The sequence below is a fragment of the Crocodylus porosus genome, unplaced genomic scaffold (assembly GCF_001723895.1).
Source record: "Crocodylus porosus isolate Cpor-Errol unplaced genomic scaffold, CroPor_comp1, whole genome shotgun sequence".
Taxonomy (NCBI): Eukaryota; Metazoa; Chordata; order Crocodylia; family Crocodylidae; genus Crocodylus; species Crocodylus porosus.
Genome location: NW_017728947.1, coordinates 86,346,372 through 86,355,926, shown reverse-complemented (window position 1 = coordinate 86,355,926; position 9,555 = coordinate 86,346,372). Strand labels below are relative to the sequence as shown.

The following is a 9,555-nucleotide window of genomic DNA, read 5'->3' as shown; positions in this document are numbered from 1 at the left end:
AGTGCCCCTCCTTTGGACCCTCTCCATGTTGTCCACATCCCTCTTGAAGTGCGGCGCCCAGAACTGGACACAGTACTCCAGCTGCGGCCTGACCAGCGCCGCACAGAGGGGGAGCAAGACCTGTCTGGACCTGTTAGTGATGCCCCTGTTGATGCATGACATGTTCATGAATTCCCTGCTTGCTTCTCCATTGTAAAAAGCTGCCCCAAAACTACAACACTGGCAAGTCCCTGAGACCCCCCTCTCCATGTGCAGGTAAAGGTGTGATGGGATCTAATGTGTGATCCACACAATCACACCTCCTGTCATGCCACACGTGTAGTGCACGAGGGATAACTGTAGGATCATGCATAGAGGTAAACATTAAATAATATTTTCTTTAATAATCTGTGATGTTTCAAATAACAAATTTATTTTAAAATATGATTCTTATGCTGACTCTTAATGTTCTTTATTTGCCATACATACTGAGCCACTATATTCTTTTTTAAAATTAATAGTTGATGACCTTTTCAAACAGAAAAAAATGGCTTATTGACCCAACACTCTCAAATAGCTTAGGTGGAAGGAATTGTGAATTGACAATATTTTATGTAGTATTTTCTTCTTCTGTAATGAAGTCATCCTAGCATTAATGCTGAGTTTTTGGTATTATTCTTATGGTAGTATTGGTGTACACAATGCTACATAGAATATGAAGAATCCCAAGAATATTATAGGTACATATCCAAAGACTATATTACAAATACATATATACTCTCAAAGCCCAATAGGACTAGTATGATATTGAACAAATTAAACACAAAGTATCAATAGGTATTAGAATCAGAGTATTTTAACAGGGATATCATAAAATGATCTGAAAATGACACAGGTAAGACAATTGTAAAACAATAGCTTATTTATTATTTACATGGATTACTTGCATATATTACAGAAATATATAACTCCTGTATTTGAAAACAGACTTGAACAATCATGGCTATAACAATGCTCCAAGCCTACTGTATTTTAAAAATATTTTTGTACTCTCACAACTTAAAATTCCAGATGGTGATTTTGTCTCTCTCAGTTCCGGCTGAAACATTTTATATCAGAGCAAAGGAGTCCAAAACCCAAAAATTTAGAAACAGTGACGTAGATAGAGAAGAGATGTTGGGCCTGGCCTTGGGTGAGGCGCATGGGTGTAAGCCCTTTACGCCTCTGTGAACCAGGATCCTGGAAGACCCTCTGGTGCACCCCCGCCATGCCTCCCCACCTCTTCCCTTCCCCTCACACCTCCCGCAGAAATTCTTGACTTTAGGAAAGCCTGATTTTCACAAGCTCAGAAGATTGGTTGTCATGGCTCTGAGAGATCAGGATTTGACAGGGAGGTGAGTCGCTTCTTAAGGATGCAATCTTAAAGCACAAGGGAAGTCCATTCTAGTCCACAGGAAAGGTAGCAAAAGGACTAGGAGACCCCTGCTTTGCTCAGTAGGGAACTCATGGACCTCCTGAATCTGAAAAGAAAAGCTTATAATGGATGGAAGTCGGGAAGTACCACTAAGGAGGATTATGCAACACTGGCCCACACCTGTAGGGAGCAGACCAGAAAAGCCAAGGCAGAAACCAAACTCAAACTGGCTACAGGAATCAAGGACAATAACAAGTTCTTCTTCAGATATGTGGGAAGTTGGAAAAAAAACAAGGACAACATTGGACCCCTATTGAACCAAATGGGGCAGCTGACAACCAACACCCAGGAAAAGCTGATCTCCTCAATGATTACTTTGCATCAGTTTTCCACCTGTCCAAAGGGATCACCCTGCCTGACAGGACTCAGGATTACCACGGTAAGGGCGATCATACACCTACAATTGGCAAAGATCTTGTAAGGGAACACCCTGAGAGTCTGGACATTCACAGGTCAGCTGGCCCAGACAGAATGCACCCAAGAGTGCTAAAAGTGCTGGCTGACACATAGCACAACCAATGGTGAGGATATTTGAGAACTTATGGCATTCAGGAGAGGTTCCAGAAGATTGAAAGAGGGCTAATGTGGTGCCTATCTTCAAGAAAGGAAGGAAGGAATATCCAGGGAACTACAGACCAATCAGTTTGACCTCCATCTCTGGCATGATCTTGGAAAAAATTATCAAAGAATCCATCAACAACAGGCTAATGGAAGGCAACGTTCTGAGACATAGCCAACATGGCTTCACTGCAGGTAGGTCTTGCCTGACCAACGCTATTTCCTCCTATGACTAGGTGATGCATCACCTGGACAAAGGAGAAGAGGTTTATGTCATATATTTAGATTTCAAAAAAGCCTTTGACTTGGTCTCCCATGATGTCTTCATGGTAAAATTGGGAACTGCAGCCTTGACAAACTTTAGGTCCAATGACTGGGGAACTGGGTCTGGCTGGCTAAGTTTGCAGATGACACCAAATTATGGGGAAGTGCGGTCACCCTAGAGGATAGGTTGGCAATTCAGGCCAACCTGGACAGGCTCGCAAGGTGGGCAGATCAAAACCTGGTGACATTCAACATGGAGAAATGCCAGGTGCTCCACCTCAGGAGAAAAAAACCCACATCCTAACATAAAGAAAATCTTCTTTACCATCCAAGTCTCCAGAATCTGAAATAGACTCCCCCCCAGAAGTGGTGCAAGCACCTCCTCTGGATACATCCAAGAAATGCCTGGATGCTCACCTTGCTGGGGTCATCTGACCCCAGCTGACTTCCTGCTTTTTGGGCAGGAGGCTGGACCCAATGATCTTGCAAGATCTCTTCCAGCTCTAACATCTATGAAATCAATGACATGTATAGGCCCTTAATTCACATGTATAAGGGTAGATAGAAATATGTTGCATTCTTCTTTCTCCACTTTTCACAGAAGTTCTAGAGTCATAATTCTGAGACTATTTAGAAAGATTTAAATTGTGACAGTATGGGTACCACTTTTTAAAACTTTCCTCTAATACGCTGAGTGTCAGGTTACTATATGGTTTATGGTCCTTGTAGCAAAGAATATAAATATCTTCATTTAGGGTGCTGTTCAAATGCAGTCAAAGTCAGCAATGAGTCTTCACAATGGCTTTTTTAATTTTTCAAATTAGTTGGTGGGATTTCAATCCACATCAGGTAAACCATCATCACTACTATTGGAAATAACTAGTATCCTGAACAATAAGGCAAAGCTGAGATTCCTTCTTCCAGTCAAGGTAAGAGTTCTTTCCAGATATTTCAACAGAATGGTATTGAGATGTTTGTACTGTTGCTGTACATGCTGGATCGTATTTGGAGACAGAGGACTTTAGCTTTTTGGAAGGACAGCCCTGTGCCATCCCTGGGCACTAATTTTCTAGACATACATGGGTATATATTCTTTGTGTGGTAACTAAATAAGTTTGTACCATATTGAACAGTCACAAATTCTTGTCACAACATAATGTGTCCACATAAAATCTTGTATGAGCAGGAGGCACCTGGATGAAATTTTCTATTAGAAGTTCTGCCAATCTAACCCATTAGTTTGCCTGAAGGAATGTCAACATAAAATGTAGCTGCCTCAGAGTGACATACTGTTTTCTAGCAGATTCAACAGAGTTTGAGGAGAAGTCAGTGTCCTGCCACTACAGACTGAAATGGATAACCGTAATCCTCAGCACTGGAGAGTGAAAATAAGTCCCAGGGTAAAGGCTGTAGCTGTGTTGATCTACGGACATAGGCAGACAAGGTTCTTTGGCCAAATCTGATAGCTTTTATTAGATCAACTCAAATAGTTGGAAAAATTCTTCTTTGCAGTTTTTGGATATAAATACCTTTCATCAGGCTGGGGAAGCATCCTCAGTTGGTCTGTGCTCTTCCGGGCTGGAATGAATAGTAAAGAAGCCAGAGGTTGGTGTGCATGCATAAACGATATGTATAAAATATGCATTGAAAATAACTCCCAGTAATTTGGAGGAAATGAACCAACAGGCTACTTAAAAAAACATAAAAGCTGAGAACAATGTCAGCTGGAAGAGTTCCTTTTGAAACTGTTCTTGACAACTGTTGCCATTCAGCTGTTGCATTCAGTGATTTTCAAACATTGTGAGTTGCACTTATTTAGGAAAGGCCAACACTTGTTTTTACTCTTCGAAATACTTTGCCCTGTAATACACCTCCAAATTAGACACTGGAAAGTTTCCTACATTTATTCTGTTGCCAGATTTATCCAAAATAATTTCCTCCCTCTCCTCTGTTTTTTTTCCCTTTTTCTTTCTTTTTTTTAAGGAGAGAATCCTAGAAATCCTAGTCCTGTTCTATTGTAATATGGAGGTACTGGTGTAATAATGTATTTGATTTACCTTCCCGGTCATATTCCCTTTGAATAGCTCATTTCTTTTTCAATCCAACACTGTAGTTATTTTAGATTTTTTTTCTCCTTTAAGAGAGTAAAAGAATCACAGCCTTTGCAAGGAAATTAATATTCAGTCAGCCTTCACATGGCTATTATTCCAAGAGGCATCCCCTTCTCCTCTTGGAGAGAAAGCATTACAGTTAATGCACTTTGGAAAGCCAGTATAGTATTCATTACATTACCTTGACATGGTTTAATGGCAAGAGCAGCATGCACTTTGTGTCACAGAAAATTACTTGTTGACCCTGGATGTAGTGTAATGCCTGTTCTTAACTAGATGGCTATGAAATGGTGTGGAAAATCTTATATGAACTCCTCCATCCCATAGGGAACTCATTTCCTATCAGCTTGCCCATAAAGAACAACTGGTTTTGGTGTTTTCATTTTATAGGATATTATTTCATAGACAAAAAGTGATTGCCCACCGAGCTTTTTTCCTGGCCCAGCTTCCTAATGAAAACATAAACCTATAATGAAAGTGAATACAGAAGGAAATAAAAAGGGGAAAATGCAAAAGGATGGTTTTATCACCCTGACAGAAAACAAAGAGATTCCTTTTGAAAGGAGCAGTCCCAATCCACTTGTGGAGAGTTCTCTTACAACAGGAAAAAGACTGGCACACAAGAATGCAGGTGATGGCACCTAGGGATCTATATATTATAGTTGTGTAATGCCAGAGAACTAAATTTTATTTCGCTGGATGGATAAATAGATTCATTATGAGTGACATACAGAAAATGGATGTCATGCTCTTGAAAGACTCTGGCTGATACCAAAATCCTCTGTTGATTCACAGAGCAGATACGTCTTCCAAGTACCTCAACCCTGACCAAGGGACCAAGTCTGAGAGCAATATATTGTAAATGTCCCTAACCAATTTAATCCTGGGTTTGTCAGCTCAGACTGACAGCGAGATTTTCAATTAGTGCTAACTGTGGTGATGATTTCTGAGCTGTGTAAAACTGTCTAGTAGAACTGAAATGGCCAAACTCATCGCACTGGGGGCTATTCCTCTCACGCTGAAGTAAATAGGGCGTAGCTTCACTGCACTGGTGTAAAACAAGTCAAAACAAGAGTCAGGCTCAATAAACGCTAGGAGATATTCTTCTGATTTGGTAGTATTTTGCAGTTCCTTTGCTATGTAAATGTGTGTACCTGCTGCAAAGCAGTGAAGAATCAGGGGCTACATTTCTCTCTTTTGGTATTTTGGACTAAGTGATTGACAGCCTGCTGGCAATCTCTGGTCCAGTGACATGAAAAATCAAACTAGGGAGAGAAATCATCTGCTGCAGAGGAGATCTCTGCTATTTGGCCAGGCTCCTGATCCATAAAGCTACTTTCATGGTTTCTCTCATTAGCCCAGCTGCAATATGTGCAGAGCCAGATTACTCTTCCAGGCCAGGATATTAACATTCATGGCATTAATGTTTTGGGGGCCGCTAAAATGAAGTGCACTAATAGAAAAATCTCTTCAATCTTTTCACGTAAAATCCCACCATTATGAACTGACAAAAATAAATGCAATGAACTTTTGGTGATATTAAAACCATATAAAAAGGTTATTAAAACTGCATCTTAGGGACTAGCCTTGTCAATACTAATGCACTGAGGAAACTGAGAATTTTTCCCAGCTCAGTCAGTGATGTGTAGATTCAGTGATGGAACAATTATTGTAATAATTAATTTCTGTAACTTAACTCAGGCAAACAGGGCTCCACTTTTCATTTGGGAGAGAACTGCCCTATGTAAATAAAAGATGAGGTGCTCAATAGTTTTGAGGTAAAGTACAGATAAAAAATGTGTTCTTGAAATGGACATTGCCAGCTAGCTTTTGATTTGGGGTGAGAATTTGCTTGAAAGATATTTGTGGGGTAGAGTGAATGGGGTCTTGACAGGGTGTTACAAAATATTCACATGAATATAAAGATGATTTTTTAAATGTAAATGAAAATCCAAAAGGTTTTTAAAATGGGATTTAAATACTTCCTGCTGTGGTGTGAATCCCAAATTGGCAACAATGTACTGCTGCTTGTTAACAGTAAAGCAAAGCTAGCTACAAATTTAGAAATGGGTCTACCCCAAAATCCTAGATTCAGACACCTCCAATCTTTGTTACTTGAGGCCAGACATCTGGATTATATGATCTCTGGATTAAGTTTCAAATTATATGGGTTGATCCCATGTCTTCTAGAAACAAAAGATCAGCTTTATTTTATTGTCCTAGGTGACCTAAAGGCAAAACTTAAACAACCAACCTAAATGGAGAAAACTGAACCACCGTTTTAAGCTTTTAGTTTTAAAATGTCAGTAAGCAAGGTAAGTACCATATTTTGCAGTGTATAAATAGAGCTTTGAAGTCCAATTTTTAACTCTTAAAATTCAACTTGACTTATACATCATATCACCCTGTGTGCAGTGCTGGGCTCGGCGCTCAGCTGGTATGGGCCCTGCGAGTGGCTCTGGTATGGCCCAGGCAGTGCTGCTTGCAGGGGATGGGGCCATGCCAGTCAAGTGCCATGCCTGGTGCTGCTTGCAGGGGACAGGGACAAAGGTCAGGGTGGGGCTGGACTTGGCTAGGCTCAGCGCTCAGCGGGCGCAGCACCATCCCCAGTGAGCAGTACTGCCTGGGCCACACTAGCACCACTCACAGGGAATGGGGCTGCACCAGCTGAGCACTGTGCCTGGCACTACTCACAGGAGATAAAGCTGTGCCAGTCGTGTGCTGAGCCCACCCTGTCCCCTGCAAGTGGCACTTGCAGCAGATAGGGCCAGGCTCAGCAATAGGCTAGCACAGCCCTGTCCCCTGCGAGCCTGACACTGCTTGCAGGGGACGAGGATGGGGCTGGGCTTGGCATTCGGCTGGGGATGCACCACTTGCAGAGGAAAGGCTTGGCCCTCAGCTGGCATGGCTCCATCCCCTGTGAATGTTGCTGGGCTCGCAGGGGACGTGAATGTACCAGCCGAGCGCCGAGACTGGCCCCGAGTGCCAAGCCCAGTGCTCCTTACAGGGAATGGTGCTGGGCTCAGCACTCATCAGCACCGCTTGCAGCAGACAGGGCTAGACTCCGTGCTCGGTTGGCACCGCCCAGGCAGCACCACTCTTAGGGGATGGGGTTGCACCAGTTGAACACTGAGCCCAGCCCCAACTTATACACAGTGCCTATGAAAATCTTTACTTTTCAAATTGGAAAGCTGGGGGTTGACCTATGCACCATATTGGCCTATACACCATGAAATACGGTATTCTTTAATGATAATAGGGATTTCTCATAACAGTGTTCATTATATGGGTACACAAAATGTTTTACTTATGTCATTGACTGAGGTTGCACATGCGCTTTCAGCAGCTCAAATAGAAGCAGTGCAAATTTGAGCCGGGGCTTTTTGCCTCAGCGCGCATACTTGGACATGCACTTTGGTGTGGAGCAAATAGTACAGGTGGGCAAAATATGGCCTGTGGGCCAGATCCAGGCTGTCAGCTGTCTGGATCCTGCCCGCAGCTGCCCCTGCAGTGCTCCATGTGGGTGCATCCACACATGCAAGCACGTGCTCTTGCAGCAGTTCAAATAGAAGCAGTGCAAATTTGAGCCAGGGCCTTTTGCTTCAGCACATGTGCTTGGACATACACCTTGGTGTGGAGCAAATTGTCCACTCGGGGCAAAATAACCCTGCCTGGCTCCTCCCAGATCTTCAGCCAGGGGGAGCTAGAGCCCAGGGCCAGCACCTGGGGCCAGCTGTCCCCAGCAGTATAAAAAGCTGCCCGGTCCTGGCCCAGCAGTATAAAAAACTGTCCTGGCAAGTAGCTCAGGGCTACTAGCTTTCAGGAGCTTCTGGGGCCCAGCCAACTGGTACCTGGGGACACTGCCCCTTGTGCCAGCTGCACTGCCGCAGCAGCCCTGAGAGTTCCCTGCACACTTTACCTACTGCAGAGGTCTGGCAGTGGGGGCTGCTGCCTGGCTGTGACCTGCTGCACACCTGCCAGACTCGGATGGGGACTGCAGAGCCAGTAGAGTCATCTGCCCGTCTGAGCCAGCAGCCAATGGACTGCAGTTGCAGGGTTGGCCTTTGTGCGGCACTACTGCCATTTGTGCCCCCTGCCTGGCCATCTGGGCAGCTATCACTCAGATGTTCCAGGTGTGGAGGCCTGCTTTGAACCATCAAAGCATTTCCTCCTGGCCCCATTTAGCCAGGAGGTCAGCCACAGCCAGCTGGGTCCAAGGTGCTAGCTTTGAGCAAGCAGGGTCCTGCCACTGGCCTCCCTAGCAGGAATTCTGTTGTTCCCTCTTGGAAAACTGAAAAATCCCTGATAAAAAAAATCCCAAAGTCACTCTGTAAAATACCCCCAAATCCATGTTCCTCCACAAGTAAAACAAAAGACCACTATAAAGAGAGAGAGAGAATGAGACAGAGACAGCGATCAGTTGGACAATGTTTTATTGGTATATCTACAGTGTTAAAGCAAGTCTCTTATCATAAATAAAGCGAACTCCAAATACAGGTTTCATGAATTCATGAATACATATTCTGATGCCCTCCCACAGGGTGATGGCTCCCACACAAGGGGTGGTCCCCCACCACGGGGGTTCAGCCACTACACAAGGTGTTCAGCCCCCACAAAAGGGGTTCACCATCCCAACAGAGGGTTCAGTCCCCACATAAGGGCTACACTCCCCAACAGGGGATTCAGCCCCACAACAGAGTGTTCATCCCCCACACAAAGGGTTTGGCCCCCCCAAAAGGGGTTCAGACCCCCCAACAGGGGGTTCGTCCCCCACACAAAAGGTTCATCCCCCACACAAAGGGTAGGCCCCCAATGGGGCCCAAATGGCCCCCGCAGGGTCTACCACCTCCCCTCCAAGGTCCATATGCCCCACTTCCCACCAGCTGCTGCAGCTCCCCCTAATGGCTGCCCCACCCAGCCCTGCCCCCTGCTCCCCCAGACTCCCCAATGGGTGCCCCCACAACCCTAGGCACCATCACTTAACACCCCCCCAGAAAAAAATGGAAAAAAATAGTCTCTGCTTACCTTTGAAGCAGGGGTGGGGGGGCTCCAGGACCTTCTGGCAGAGCCCCCTGGGCAGCACAGGACAGTAGAGGGGCAGCAGGGTCCAGGCTGGGGCTCTCACCCTGCCCTACACTGTGTGGGTGGGGCCCCAGTTAGCCACAGGCA

General features: G+C 44.7%; 1 long non-coding RNA gene across 1 annotated transcript in view; it reads right to left on the bottom strand.

Moving 5' to 3' along the window:
* The window catches only part of LOC109321669, a 19,258-nt gene that overhangs the window by 5,812 nt on the left and 3,891 nt on the right, over positions 1 to 9,555 (bottom strand). Inside the window, exons 2-3 of the long non-coding RNA XR_002104135.1 lie at positions 5,992 to 5,999; positions 3,073 to 3,077 (exon numbers count right to left, since the gene is read on the bottom strand). This is a non-coding gene — a long non-coding RNA (uncharacterized LOC109321669). The remainder of the gene's footprint in view (positions 1 to 3,072; positions 3,078 to 5,991; positions 6,000 to 9,555) is intronic.